Genomic DNA, 16,469 nt, shown 5'->3' on the forward strand with positions numbered 1-16,469 from the left:
TTTTTCAGTGGGATGTTTCCCTTAACAGCAATTCATTTCACAATTTGAATCTTTCTGCTTATTTCTCTGTCCAAACCCACCCAGAGTCAGGCAGTGCCACTTGGCGCCATGCATGTTTTTTTTTTAGCCACCAACCAATCTTACACACAATTGCAAAAAACACATGGGCAGTCTTTCATTCAGGACGGTGTTTCTCATTTTCCTTCATCATGTGTCGCCATAACCCTGACTGACCCTGTTAATACACACTCAGACTCACACACGGTCTCCTACCAGACCACCGTGCCTCAATATGCCAGCCTCTTTTTTTTCTGTTTTGTGGTGACTGTGTGTGTTTTACAAGCCTTTCCTTGGCTCTGTTAAAATGCCCGGCACTCTGTAAAGCCATTAGCATTGCACTGAAATAGCATGTAAAACACAAACTCATACAAAATGTAGTACAGGATTTTTACAGCTGATTTAACATGAATGCAGTTATCATATGGAGCCAGAGAAAGCTTCTCGTATCGTATTTGACGATCTGTTTTTGCTAACACAGTAGCTTATGCAAGTTTCTACCAATAGAGTGAAAAACAGACTCACAAAGAGACATACTGTAAACATGTTGTTTTAAAATCGATTCACTTTTTTGCTTCTCAATGCAATGCGTTTTAAAAACTAAAATGTTTCAGGATTAAATCATTTCTACTGAAGCAGTTTTGTGCACTACATGGTATCATAACAATTTCATTATTTTATTGAATACTAAGATGACTTATAAATCAGATGTGGGGAATTGAATGCAGTAAACCTGGATCCAAGTCATTTGAGTATTTTTTAAGTATTAAGTTTAAGTATTACAGCATGTCCTTGGAAATATAGTAACCCAGTAAATTTGTAGCCAAGCAGCTCATAGCCTCTGATATTGCTCTTCTTATGACAACTCTTTATAATAACCAACTCTAGTTTCTTTCCCTAATGTTTCAATGCCATTCAGTTTTGCCCATTCCTGCATCCTTATGACAACTTAGAAGCTTCTCAAGAAGTTCTTCTCCAAATGGACTTTTGTCCGGTTCCAGCATTTAATTTAGTCTAGATCTTTTATCAAGCCACAATGCCTGGAGTTGAGATTAAACCTCTATTTTCCTCACTCTTTGCTTTCTTTGTCATCATCAAAAGAAAGAGAAACTCACACTTTTCTTTCCCTGAGCATCTTAGTCATTGAAATCTATGTTCATTGTAGCCAGTAAGGATAAAGAAGCTGTACCATCTGACTACTATAGTATTGATACTCTAAATGCAATAGACCTGAAATACAAAAATGGCATGCAAAATTTTTTACTAAATGTATTTTGCAATTGCAGTTTTGCACACATTGATACTTAAGTAATGACTGTTTTAATATTATATCCAGCTCTATACTGAATGTTTTATGCATCTAATAATATCAATGAACTTGATGATGTCCTGCTTATTGATCTGTCTGGTGACAGATTTTATAAAGATGTAGTTACAAAAATTATTTTAAAAAGTCTAAACTGCAATAAAATATGTGTTATTAAAGTAAAAATGATAATATTAATTAAGCATTGTCTTTAAGAAATGACTTCTAGCTGCATCTGTTTAAAATGAGGGTTTTTTTAGGGATCATCATGTTTCCCAGAAGAAATTAATATCTATTTATCCACAACAGTATTTATATAGTTTTTTTTTCAATCCTGTCTCTGATTTTATGTCGGAAGTGTTTAATGTTATGAACAAACTCTGAACACATAAACAGCATGAGGCTGGGAGCTTTAGGAGCTGTAAAGGCCATTCGGGGTGATGTATTTCCCACGCATGTGATGTGGAGAGAGTGTGGATTGATAGATCAGATAAAGCGGAAGCATATTTGTTCTGCACGAACACATGAGTGATGCATGTCAAAAAGCTTTCACTGTGGATTTTCTTGAACCACAGATGTTAAGGAATCATGCCAGTTGTGGTTGAAGCTGGTAACATGCTGTAAGGCAACTCTCTAGTGTTTAGTCAGACTTTTCTGAAGCATGAAAGCGGCAGAGTTGTGCAAATTGCTCCTATATACACGCATACATTTTTGACATTTGCTTGGACATGTTTGCCTTTGAATATTTTCTTAATGGACCTAAGCATGTTTCCTCCCCTAATGTGTTTGTTTCATCTTTCTGTTTAACTTCAGCTTAACTGCAAAGTAACGCTGTCTTGTACGGCGAGGTTATCCTGAAAGCACTGTTTTCTCTGCCATAGTCATAATAATAAGCTTTATGGCTCAATGACGCCTCTAATGAGCACTGAAGAGAGTTGGCATCAGAATTTTCCGCTCTCCTTCACAAACTCAGGAAGTCTCTTTCTGTCCCTATTAATGGGCTGAAGTATGGTAGTAAAAGAAAAACGTATATTCTGTGTTTTTATTCGTGCGAATGCATGTGGGTGTTGCTCCATCGTACCGTTTGGAAGTGCGCTCTAGAATTTGTGGTGGATGTTTGCACTAGAGTATGTGTTACTGTTAGTCTATTTAAGTCCTTAGCTTATACGTTTGTGTGTGTTTGGTGCCATAAAAAAATGAATGAAGTGTTATTGGCTGAAATGTCAGCGTGTGACTATCAGCTGAAACTTAAATAGTTCCAGGTTGTTAACTGCGTGTGTTTTTTGGCCCTGCTAAAACTGGAGAAACTTCAGAAAAATGGACTTTGAATCCGCTATGTACAACTCAAGTTATTGGAATGAAACAAGCCAGAAAATGACAGAATTTAGATGTCAATCTTATGATGTGATCTCTTTATTTTAAGAGAAAATTGGGTCTTTTTTATACAATGAGAGAAATATTGGATTTTTGCGAGGTGGATAAAATTCCCTTTATTGCCAACGTATAGTGCAATAAGTTGTTTTTAAAAAGCGGACACAAATTTGAACATTAACATAAAGTTAATTTATTTCAGTTATTAAATATAGCAACTTAGGTCATATAGATTTAATAGACAGTTACATATTCCAAGCATTAATATCCGATTTTGATGATTATGGCTAACAGGAGGTTATCGCAAAAAAAGGTAGATCCTGAAGAAGCTGGCAGTTCTCAAAATGCTGAAAGTTCAGTGGAAGAAAAAAGTATGTTAGAAAAACAGAAAAAAAAGCTTAAGATATAATACTCTGTGTTAAACATGCAAACCCATTCAGTAACTAAATATGTTATTGAAAAAATATTTATTTCAGTTAATTCACCCAGAGAAGCACATAATTTGTATTAATAAGACAAAATGAAGCCTTTATTTCTTGTAATTATGACAATTTCCTGCTTACAGCTAATGAAAACACATTAGATTAGGATATTACAGCAGACAATAAAAAGTAATAATGCAACTTAATAAGATGTATGTTTGTGTACTGTATGCATGAACTTCTTTTGTTCATCAATAATGGCTTTTTAAATGCAATTTGTCATTTATTTTGCCTTCTGCCAGTGTCTGTGCAATTATCTGAGCACAGAAAATTGTAGAGTTTGCTTTGTTCTAGATACACAATAAAATAAATTAGGTTTCCAGTGGGTATTATCATTGTTTTCCCAGTTTTATCCCCTGATGTCCAGAGGCGAAATGATTCCCTCTTCCCTGGCTGGCAAGAACAATGTGTGTCCACTGATGTGTCTGCCTGAGAGCCGCCCGTCGCTTTAAGGTCACAGATTGGGTGAATTCCGATTGGCAGGACTTACAAAAACAGGACAGGGCAGAGCTGGAACTAAAACATTACCACTGATAGTGCAGACTGTAAATACTCAGCTAACAATGGGAGTGGAAGTCCAGCTGTGTCTGTGTCAGTAGGATTTTAGCATCCGCTATGATTAAGACATTCAGTCGTGGTAAAAACGAGGTGCATCCTCTGTTGTGGCTCGCAAGAAACTACATAACCAGGATCAAAGCAATCAGAATTGTAAATCCAAGCTGTTACATGAATTTTCTATTTATTTCCAGAACATTTGACTTTGATCATATTTTAACAAATAATGTACCCCGTATACTTCAATAAATGGCCCACCTTGACATTTGTAGAGTTTGGGCAGTAAGGTTTAGGGATTGTGTTCCTGCAGAAAGTCAGAACCATCCATCTGTTCTGTGTTGTGGTTTGGAGTCTCTAGTCTAGGCTTTCATCAAGCATCTCTGCTTCCTCCTTCAAGAATGATTCTTTTCTCTTTAAATAAAGGCACATATAATCATTTTGACTATTGCACACACCCACACATGTACACTCGGTGTATTTCATCACGTAAAGAACAATAGGTTGACCTGTCTCCTGCTGCCATAAGGCACAAAAAACTGCAAGCTGCCCCAAACTTGTCCGTGAAGAAAATCTGAAATGATTTATGCAACTTTACTGGGACTTTTGTGTCCTCATAGTATGACCAAAGCAGATACATAGAAGCAGAAAAAAAACTCACACTCGACCAGGTCTCAGTACCTATTTCATAGCAACACATCCGTAAGCACACACCCACACACACACACACTTTGGCCTTCAGTGGTCATTACTGACAAACTGCTGGTTTTCAGAGTTATTGAATCCAGGCTTAATGACTTTACCAGACGACCTCTTTTCACATGCTTATGTCTTTTTCTCTGACTTTCTCTCCTTTCACCCTTTGAACTTTCCCTCTCTTTTTTTATGTCTTTCTTATCCTTTGTGCGCCTCTATTGCTTTTCTCCATCCTTGTAAATCCATCTTTCAATCTTCCTGTTGATATTGACTTTCCTACTGTCAGTGACCGGTGTTCGTGCTGCTCACTCTTCTTCTCACTTGAGCTGCTGCCTTTCCTTTCCACGGCTGTGTTTCCCTCCATTTCCTCCTTCAATGGTAATGCAAATACAAGCTGGTATTGGCGACAGGTGAAGGCCAAAGACCTCAGTTTACACACAAAATAAAATGTGCAGAAAGCTGCTTTCCTCTCTTAGTCCTTTCCCACTTTTTATCCAAAGTGCTGCCCTCCTCACAGAGTGAGCCATAACAGAGGTCCAGCTTCACACTTTTCTCCTACATAAGTGGTGCAGATGTTTCCCTCAACAAGTTCAAGTCATTTGTAGTTGCTATACTGGAAGAATTTACTTCATAACGGTTGTAAAACACTGTAGACATGGGCCCAAAAGCAACACTTATTCCTAACAGCTGAAATTTGTCTTTCCTGGAAGCATGGAGAAAGTATAATAGCGTTCTTTCATCCTGCTGGCTGGCAGTGTGCAAGCAAAACGTGGGGGAGGGGCTGAGCTGTTACTCTTTAATCCAAACAGCTGCAACAGGAAGACTGAAATCTACATATACAGTGAACCGTCGCTATTTCGCGGTTCACCTTTCACGGTCTCGCTGCTTCACGGATTTGCATTGTGTTCTGCATTCTGATTGGCTAAACAGTCTCTCCGCTTCTTCTCTACCTGTGTGTCAACAACGTTGTGGTTTAATATGTACATGTAAGTAAAACAGCTTGCCAAATTTAACATAATCGATGGTGGCATGTCGGTTTATAAGAATCTTTTTGCCCAGAAGAAAAAAGAGCGACAACAGCAACCGATAACTATGTTCTTCTCTCGAAAAAACACACCTGCACCGCGGGCTTTAGAAGAAAAAAAAAAAAAAAAACGCTACAGAGCGGAGTCAGGATGCAGCGGCTCAGTCAGAAGAGCAGTGAAATACACGTGAGTCACTATTTGTCCTACTGTACTTTCTTTTGTTTTTTTTCATAATCATTTTTTATTTTCTCTCGTTCTAATCCAATAACTCAGGTCGCGGTGGGGCGGCGCTGATCTCCGCAATCCGCCTTCAGTTCATATTAAAATTATTATTTTACAGTACAGTAGTTATTTGTAAAAAAAAAAAATAAAAAATGTATACAGTACTTTTTATTTGTTAAACAAATGTTTGGGCCTGTAAAAAGGTTATTTGGTTTCAATGTATTATGGAGTATTTCATTGTATAATAATTGTAAAAAAAAATAAAGGTTTCTGCTTCGCGGATTTCGCCTATTACGGGTTCTTTTTGGAATGTAGTCATCTCGTTTAAAGGATTTCCAAATATCGGAACGATATTTTGTAACATATTAAGACCTTTGAAGCCATAACCATTTAGATTACCTAGAGAGGCACCCAAGAAATTAGCTTACAGCTCGTAATGCTAACCAAGCCATGCGCTAATGCTAACACGCTAAAGACAATTTTTAATGTCAACTCTCCAATCATTCAACTTTGTGTTAAAATAACAGCCTTTCCTGCCTCACCTTGACCGCCCTCATGAGGCATAACACCACCCATGCTAAATATTATTGACCACTGCTTGATATAAACCTTTTAAATGCTGCTAATCATAGTCCTAAACGCCTAATAATAAACTGGTAGATCAGATGTTGACCACTAACCACTAATTGATGGTTTACTAGTAGTCCTTTCTTGTGAATCTCTATCCAAAAACTTGTGAAGAAATTGTGAATTGTTTTTTATTTTTGTTTTGTTTTTTGCAATTTCAGGAATTTAAACGATCAGTATTAGAAAGAGAAGGCATTTAAAGGCAATGCTTTCTTTTTCTGTACTGAAAATGCTTTTTTATATATATATTATTTTTCTTTTAGAATTTGTGCGTCTCATCCTGTTCAAAGCTTTAATTTGAATAAAACGGTAAACTCAAAACCACAGTTTGGGATTTTGCTCAAGTGCTTTTATCTTCCTTAGATTGTTTCACACTGACTGTACGCAATTACCGCTGCAGTCTTTTTCTTGTTTGCTTCTGCAGCACTTTATATTGTCAGTCCAGCTCTGTGTATTTGGTCCTCAAGGGCCAATTTAAGCGTTAAGCCTTGTTTATATGCCTTGTAAGTCCTGTTCCCTCTGAAGCTCCTCCATGTAGTTAGAGTGCAGGCTTCAGATTCATGAGCCCTGTTTGTTGGACGTTGGAAACCTTTGAAGGTCGTGCTTGTAAATATGAATCTGTTCCTGAAGTGAGTATAGCTTATTAAATAGCCTATAAAAATAAAATTACCAACTGATTCTGATTTGCCCACCAAACACTTTCTTCAGAGATGTTAAAGAGCGCAGTGTTTCAGTCCTCCAGGAGCAGTTTTAGCCACAAGTCGTCGAGCAGTATTCCCACCACAGCTCGTTAGCTTGTGTTATTAGCTGAGCTGCTTCCACTACGACTGAGCTGGACATTATGTGGGCACTTTTGGGCTTGGTGCAGCACCGGCAGCCAACTTATGAAGCATTTTACACACTGTGTAGTCTGTACGAGCAAAATGGTTAGAATAAGAACAGGCAGAAGGATCGAAGTCTGTAGAGGCCAATTTATATTTTTGTTTCTCATAATAGTATTTCTATAGCACCTGTTAGTGTTTCTACTTTTCCTTAGACTTTACATCATATAATCTCCCCCATTATAGAGTTGAAATAGGTAAAAATATGGCCTTCAGACATTTCCAGATTCCTCATTCTCTCTCTCTTTGAGCTGAAGACGTTTTGTTCTGTATTTCTTTTACATTGAACTATGTCATTCAGGGGTTTTTTAATTATAAAACAAGAACATTTGCTTCTTTGCAGTCTAAGTTTATTTAAAATGGATATTTCACAGACACAGATGGTTACGATGTAAAGAAATATGACACTTTTTGTAAATATTTTAGTGTAAATGCAGCCTCTGTGGTTTGAACAAAACAGTGCCGATCAAATAAGAAGACCATTAAATGTCCTCTGTCTTGTTCAGTTGCACTGATTAATTTTAGGCATACTTTTAAATTAAAGTGCATGTATCTTAAGCCATCACCTGACTTTGACATCTTTATTTTTGCTAGCTCGGCTCCTCTCAGACTGTCGAACCAAACCGCATACAGCAGTCTCAACGGCTACCCAATACTGCATTATTGCTGCTGTGTATGCAGTGCTTTGTATTCTTTGTTACATCATCTTTTTAATAGGCCAACAAAAATCCCCCCCCCTCAAAAAAATTATGGCTTTCATATCTTTTTACAAATAAAAACCTGAAAGCCGGGCCTGTGTTTCTGTTCAGCCCCTCTGAGTCAATACTTTGCAGAACCACCATTCCTGCTGTTACGTCTGCGATCCTTTTGGGGATTGTCTCACCAGCTCTGCACATATAGAATGTGCAATATTTTTGTCTTTTTTTCTCTGAAGAATATTTAAAGCTCAGTTAGAGTCAATGGAGAGAATCTGTGAAAACTGGACCGTTCTTACAGGTGAACATGCCTTGATCTTAGCCGTTCCATCGAGGTCGTTCTCCTGTGACTGCAGGTTTAGGGTCGTTTTCTACCTTGAAGGTTTGCCTCCACTTTTGCAGACTCCACTGGTTGTTCTTCCAGGATTGGCCTGCATTTAGCTCCATCGATATTCACATCAAGTCCGCAAATGAGAATTCATACGGCTTTCTTTCAACAACTCGCAGTGAATAATCTGAAAGTAGACTTTACCGCCTGAGTTGTGGATCTGTCCAGGACCTATAAAGTTACCTCTGGCCTCTTGGCTGCTTCTCTGATCGATGTTCTCTTTGCCCGGCCTGTCAGTTAAGGTGGACAGCTTTGTCTTTTTATGGTTTGTAGTTGTGTTTTGTTATTTCCACTTTCTGGTGATGGATGGAAGAACAGATCTCTGTGAGGTGTTCACAGTTTGGGATTTCGTTTAATAACCTAACCCTGCTTTAAACTTCCTGCTGTTTTCCCTGCAGCTTCATGAAACTGCCTGATTATGAATGTTTTCGCTAAGACAGTCAGAGAACATCTGGATCCATACTAAGATTAAATTACATTCAACTGGATTCTGTTTAATAAGAAAGTGACCCCTGAAGGTAATTGGAATTAGCTGTGGGTTTTATTAAGGGGTATGAGATCAAAGAGGGTCGAATACGCATTCAAACTACAACTTCTGTCTTTTTCTTTTCTCTTTGCTCTCACGGTTTATAGTTTTTCTGTGAAAAAATGTGAAGAAGTGTAAGGGGAGGGAATACTTTTTGCAGAACACTGCAGCCCCAGATGAGCTGTTCCTGATCTGAGGAGACACAAGATTCACTACCCAGAACATTCTTGTTAAATTAGTCAAATCGCGAGGAAGATTTGGTGTTTCAATAAACAGCCATGAAGTAGACGGATACAAACATTTGGCTTAAGTTACTGTAAATTAAAAACCGTCCTCAAGAAATCCTCCATTGTAAGATGATACATTTGTTCTTCCTCTCCTTTGTTTCCTTTTCTCCTCCCTTTTTGCTCTCCGTTTGTGAGTGTTTGTTCATGCTCCTATCTTCCTTTGCTGACTTATGGTTTCTTTGGAAAACATTAGCATTCCTCTGCAAAGAGGTTCAGGCCCTGCAACACGTGTCAGGAGGTCAGTGCATACACACATTTTACCTGTCATCCTCATTCTCGAGCTGATAACCTGTGTGTGAACGAACACGGGGCCCGGGCTGCTCCAGCAGTGTTTGTGTTGGTGTGTGTGTGTGTGTGTCGCTGTAAGGCCGATAATGATCAATCATGATAATGGAGCTTTAATGGCTGCAGTAAAAAAAAGCAAAACAGACCCTCTCTGTGTAACAGACACACACGTAACCCCTTCACCTTCATCTTCCCTTCTTTGCTCAGACCCTTCTGCCACTCAGTTAATCAGGATTGGATCTTTAACCTCGTGTTGTGCGCTCCCTCACCTGTCGCCGTAAAAACTGAAATACTGTGTCATATATTCTGGCAGGAAGCACAATTCTGGCTTTTTTGATGCTCTCCATTTATATCAATCTTCTACATTTCTTTATTTAGTTTTTTTTGTACCACACACTGAGATTTCATGAAACATGATCAGCAGCAGATTTAAAATACAGCATTCAAATTCATCATGCAAAATCTGAAACGGATTCAGCCGTAAAACTCTTGATATAGATAAAGACAAGACATTTATTTTTCAGCAGCAAATGGGACTTTCTCTTTGGAATATAAAATTAAGAAACCGCTTAATAAAATATTTTGATTTATAACACCTATTGGAAGATTATAGTCTCTGTTATTAGAAGTCCTGTTTTAACTCGGCTTTATGCCAAAGTATTTCACAAGTTTGAATCAGTTTAAACACACTCATTTTTGCATAATTTCTTTAAATCATCAAATACATCATGATAATAAGGAATAAAATTGTTTATTGTTGAATTATTCAATTTTATTCATCACATATAACTCACAGAAGAGGTAACTATACTTCATTGTTAAAATGTAATACCTTCATATCTTTAATAAACAAAAATAAAGCTTAAAATAGCTTACAATCCAGTAAGACGTTAACTTGTATGTGAAGAAATTTATTGGATGTGTAATGTAAGATCATCAGGTTTTCCTTACTGCAAGCCATGAAAACTGTTCCAAGATCAACAGCAGTAGAGACTCGTATTCATAATCTTTCCTAACAAGCTAATAAAACCAAAGGACTATGCACAACAAACAGCCTCAGCAGCTATCAGGACTGATTATCGCTGCTTTGTGGGCATTTATGGTCTGGATTCACAGTTTGTTCTTCGGTTCATCCCTCAAATTTGATGCACCCTAATTTCATGTTTTTGGTTTAAAAGAGGAAGATACAACAGGCTGGGATGAAGCCAGAAAATTATGCTTTGCAGCTAAGTAATAATAAAGTTATTTTTACACCTGGTTCTGAAAGGCAACAGATGTTTTTATTAATTGTTCAGTATCTCAAGAAAAAGCTCAAAAAATGTCTATAACCAGCCCACTGCCAATCACATTATGCAGATCTAGTCTGATTTGTGTAGGAGCGTCGCTCAAAGTATTTTGGTCGTGTTGAGGATTAAATAAGACATAATAATTGAAAGATATTTATATTGTTGTGATCTATTGATGCCTTCAGAGTGCAGTATTTTTCAGATTATAAACCGCTACTTTTTCCCTACACTTTGAACCAGGCGGCTTGTAGCCCAGTGCGGCTTTTCTGTGGATTTTTCTTCAACCACCAGGGGGCTCTTTAGCAGGAAGTGAATCATTGGAAATCAATGAAGAAAGTGCTAATTTTCATTTAGAACAAGCACACGCTAGCAGCAGGCACGACGGAGAAATTTCTTCTAACTCATATGATGCAGCTTATCGATCTGGCAGTACAGGAGGGAAATGGAGCCACCGCTCGTAAACTCAGCATGAACGAATCCATGGTTCTGCTTTGGAGACGCAGAACCTTAATAAATCCAGCAGATTTATTAGGACGCTGCCCTCTGCTGGGTCTCTGCAGTGGAGATACCAGCAGATTACAGCCCGATGCGGCTTATATATGTACGTTTCCAGTTTTTTTTTTATTGTTTTTTTTTATTTATTTGTAGGTGCAATTTATAGTATGGTGCGCCCTATAGTCCGGAAAATACGGTAATCCTCAGAAAGAGCCATGCTGGTTCACCACCACAACCTAAATGGTTGTTATACGGAAGGACGGATCCATTCCATTGTTTCATTCTGTTTATACAATTCTGAACCCACCATCTGAAAGTTGCAGCAGAAAACTGCAACTTTAGACATTGCATTGCATCTGTTATTGTTATATTTTATTGAGTCTGTACAAACTGTAGTCTCTTTCCTGCTCTTAGGTTACAACAATGCTACCCAGTGAGGTTTTCTGTTGCTCTAGAAAGAACCGACCCAGAACAATGATCTGCTTTTATAGAAACAGTTTGTTGGAAGAGTTTTATTGATTGAAAGACCAACCAAATCACTGCGTCTGCAATATTTTATGTTTCTACTTGCCTCCATACTTTTATCTTAGGAAAGAACAAAATTTGACCTTCGTATTTAGACTTCAAGTTCATCTAAATTACTTCTATCTTGAGTGGATTTGATAGTCCCTATAGTACAGAAAGTTTGTAATGGAACAAAATGTTACAACAAAATATTATATTTTTGTTTAATTATGGGTTTAAAAAAACTTGAAATTTGTGTCTTTACTGAATCTTGTATAAAGGAAACCAAGTCGTATTGTTGGGTAAATTTCTTGTCCCATGTTTATTCATACTGAAGTCCACTACGCTTTATGGATTCACCTGAGACTTTTAGCTGTGAAGCAGATATGTTGTGGATTCTTCTTCAACATGAAACCTGCGTGGTTTACATATAGTTTATATAAACTATATGTAATCTGTGAGTTTTGTGTGTGTTTGTTTTGTTTTACCCAATTTGACATTTTTTATCGTTTTCGGCTGATTTTATCAAGCGTGGGTCAAGGTCGCTTAAGAAAAGCTGCACTAAACCGATTATCTCCTCTCAATCACCCTCTAACCTTATCTTTACTGCCGTGTTGTTCTGGGAGATAGCAGCTTAAAATGCAAAGCTATTAAGTTGAATTACCTAAAAAACGCTCAGATTGATGCTGGCGATGTCACTGTTCTTCGCTGTAAAACAGAGCCGTCTAAATCCTTCGCTCGCTCAATCCAACACTCTTAAAGGTCTGTGTGGCCAGATAGGGCTAGCGGCGCTGATAAAAGGATGAACTTTTTTTTTTAAAATCAAGGTGATAACTGTTACCTAGTAGATAACAGCGATAGGAGTTGGACTATGTGCTCAAAACTCCCCATTTTTCTTCAAATCTTGATTTTTCCTGTCCGTCACGTGGCGGGGATTCCTCAAAGATTTGATAATGCGCTTCGATTTTCTCCCTCAAAATTTAAAAATCAATCCTTCACGTTATCCACAAAAGCCTTTTGGATGGTGCGCAGCAAATTTTCAAAGCATATGTTTCCTATATCCATCACCTGGAAAGAGTGAATGAGTCAGAGTGTAAGTTTAGATCTGTGCAGTGGGGGTAGCCTCCAAGCGTTTGCTCTTTTAACATGGCATTAAACTGTCCTGCATGTTTCCTCTGAACCCTTTCTTCTGCTTTCTTGTTTTCCCTTCATCTACGTACATTAAAGCCCTCATCTGTTATCGCATTGTTTTACAAATGGAGATGTAGGTGACGACGCTGCTGCCGTGCCTCCGCCATGGATAAACCGCTCTGTTCTAGACTTTTTGCCACCCTATCACAAATTACTTGAGTGACTTCTTTCCGTAAAGCAGCTTGGCTCTTTCACAGTCGCGACTGAGAGGACAATAAGCAGCTTCTTCCACAGGTCAAATGGATCATAAAGTCCTCAAAACCCCCCAAACTTCACACCATCTGTACCGTCTACAAGTCGCATCGCTCCGTTCAGGACCTTCTGTTGCCCTTCTTACATTTTTTTGCAAGCTTTTCGACGTCTTCTTAACGTTACAACCATGAACCTAATGTAGGTTATCGAGATTAAATAAAAATCTGAAAAATGGAGCACTCACTTGTGTTTTACATTTTTCTTCATTTTCCCATCCACTTCATAATCACGCACCACATTGTGTTCATCTGTCACAGAAAATCCCCGAAAAATCCGTTGAGGTTTGAGGTTGCATGAGAAGTTCACGGGGTAACAAACGGTTTGAGTTGAATTCTCAGCTAAATCTCCAGATTCTCTCAATATCCAAACTAAACGTTAGCTCGCTAATTATTTTCTATGAAGCTATTTCTCCAGAACGGACTTACAGTGGCAGCAAATCTTTTATGGAGTAAATAGACTGGAGATTTAAATCTAAGATGGTGATTAATTATGCATGGAGGGAAAAAAATGTACACCGTTTTTATTTCCTATAAGTAGTCTAATGAATACAAGTTTTATTTTGTATGTTTTTATTTGGTCATGACTAAATTCAGCTGAACTGTTTGAAATTGTGCTGCACAAAGTGAAGCACTGAGAAGAGCCAGGACTTAATAGAAATGTTTAAAACTGGTTTTAGATGTCCTGACTTTTAGTCCCTGGTGTGGGCCAAGTTTCAAACACACCCTGCAATTAAATGGGAAAAAAAAAATTAAAAATCAACAATTTCAGTTTCTCCAATAATAAAAATGACCCAATATATGGATAATCAGCAATATATGCATGTGCTTTATGGGCAGAGTTTCATTAATCATTAATGTTATTGCTTGGAGCAGTTTTACACATGAATAACGCCACTGTAATATAAAATACCACTGAGGTTTTTCTGGCTATGAGATGAGAGGAGAATAAAGAGGTCCGGCTATAACGACAGGATATTTGCCAATATCTGACCCAGGCCTCACACACACACCCACACACACCATCATAAATGTAGGCCTGTGTTACACGAATGTTTCAGCGGCACTCTTATTGATACAGATGTATTGGTCATTACGCCGGTTAGATTTGACGTCTCAGCTCTGCCGCAGCCAAAGAAAATAGCAGCATTGCTTTGCTGCAGAAATGTTCCTGTCCGTTTGAAGAGAAGGAGCTGCACTCTGGTCTTTTCAGATCACCGTCTCACATATATTATAATCTGAGGAGTCGTTTTGTAGGTGTTTGACTTCAAACACGCTTAGAAGTGTCAAATTGCAAACATCTCTCCATGGTACTCTACGCCACATTGGACTGGAGCAGGGGTTGTGGGGGGAGGCATCGGGTGGAGCTCAACCCCCGACCCCCGCCTTCTTGAGCCCCGTCCTGGATCTCAAGTTTAGTGCTTAGGGCATTGGGATTGGGCAATGGGGGTGGGGTAGACTCTGCAGTTGGGTCTTACACACCCCACCCACAAACCCAATCTAGTTCGCTTTATGGATGCATATCTACATCCATAGCAGCGTTAAAACAGACACAAATGCAATCACTATGGGGGGACAGGTGCGGTTCTCTTACCGCAATGCCCCACTCCACCTGCTCTAGACTGGAGGTGTTGGGGTCGGTGGGTTTGGGGGCGTGTAACCATCTCGAGATATACTTTTTCTAAATCTTATCAGTCTGAATGACAATTTCATTTCTTGAGTAGTCTTGAAAAGTGTGTAAAAGTTTAGGATTTGCTGAAATTGTTGGCCAGGTCTGAAGAAGAATGGAAAAATACACTACCTGGCCAAAAAAAAAGTCGCCACCAAAAAATGGTCACACTCTAATATTTTGTTGGACCGCCTTTAGCTTTGATTAGAGCCCGCATTCGCTGTGGCATTGTTTCAATAAGCTTCTGCAGTGTCACAAGATTTATTTCCATCCAGTGTTGCATTAATCTTTCACCAAGATCTTGTATTGATGATGGGAGAGTCTGACCACTGCGCAAAGCCTTCTCCAGCACATCCCAAAGATTCTCAATGGGGTTAAGGTCTGGACTCCGTGGTGGCCAATCCATGTGTGAAAAAGATGTCTCCTGCTCCCTGAACCACTCTTTCACAATGTGAGCCCGATGAATCCTGGCATTGTCATCTTGGAATATGCCCGTTCCATTTGGGAAGACAAAATCCATTGATGGAATAACCTGGTCATTCAGTATATTCAGGTAGTCAGCTGACCTCATTCTTTGGGCACACAATGTTGCTGAACCTAGACCTGACCAACTGCAGCAACCCCAGATCATAGCACTGCCCCCACAGGCTTGTACAGTAGGCACTAGGCATGATGGGTGCATCACTTCACCTGCCTCTCTTCTTACCCTGATGCGCCCATCACTCTGGAACAGGGTAAATCTGGACTCATCAGACCACATGACCCTCTTCCATTCCTCCAGAGTCCAATCTTTATGCTCCCTAGCAAACTGAAGCCTTTTTTTCTGGTTAGCCTTACTGATTAGAGGTTTTCTTACGGCTACACAGCTGTTCAATCCCAACCCCTTGAGTTCCCTTCGCATTGTGCGTGTGGAAATGCTTTTGCGTTCACAATTAAACATACTCCTGAGTTCAGATGTTGTTTTTCTTCGATTTGATTTGACCAAACGTTTAAGTAATCGCCGATCATGATCATTCAGGATTTTTTTCCGACCACATTTCTTCCTGGAAGACGATGGTTCCCCACCATCCTTCCAGTTTTTAATGATGCGTTGGACAGTTCTTAACCCAATTCTAGTAGTTTCTGCAATCTCCTTAGATGTTTTCTCTGCTTGATGCATGCCAATGATTTGACCCTTCTTAAACAGACTAACGTCTTTTCCACGACCACAGGATGTGTCTTTTGCCATGGTTGTTTAAGAAATGAGGAGTTACTCATTGCATCAGCTGGGGTTAAATAACTTGTTGCCAGCTGAAAGATAATCGCCTATGCAGTACTTATCCAATAGGAGGCTTGTACCTATTGGCTTAGTTAAATCCAGGTAGCGACTTTTTTTTTGGCCAGGCAGTGTATTTTCATTGTATATGGGAAATGTTTGAATTTCCAGACCTATTTCGATTTCCTACTTAGTAAGGAAATGGAAACACTAAGCAGCTAAATAATAATATGCATAAAGCAGCAACACTGCTTTAGCCATGGCTAAGAGTTTGCACCTTAATCTCTGATCTTTCCAACGGTGCATCAGCATCGCCGCTCTGCGTTTAAAACTCTGAACCAGCAGCCGATGAAGAGGGGAAAAATAAATCTGGTTTCATCAAGCTAATAAATTCAGTCATACCTTCGATGTTCTGTGGTCA

General features: G+C 38.8%; 1 protein-coding gene across 9 annotated transcripts in view; it reads left to right on the forward strand.

Moving 5' to 3' along the window:
* LOC116736610 (ELKS/Rab6-interacting/CAST family member 1-like) overlaps window positions 1-16,469 on the forward strand; it is a 124,942-nt gene that overhangs the window by 104,868 nt on the left and 3,605 nt on the right. The window lies entirely within an intron of this gene.

The sequence above is a fragment of the Xiphophorus hellerii genome, chromosome 17 (assembly GCF_003331165.1).
Source record: "Xiphophorus hellerii strain 12219 chromosome 17, Xiphophorus_hellerii-4.1, whole genome shotgun sequence".
Classification (NCBI taxonomy): Eukaryota; Metazoa; Chordata; class Actinopteri; order Cyprinodontiformes; family Poeciliidae; genus Xiphophorus; species Xiphophorus hellerii.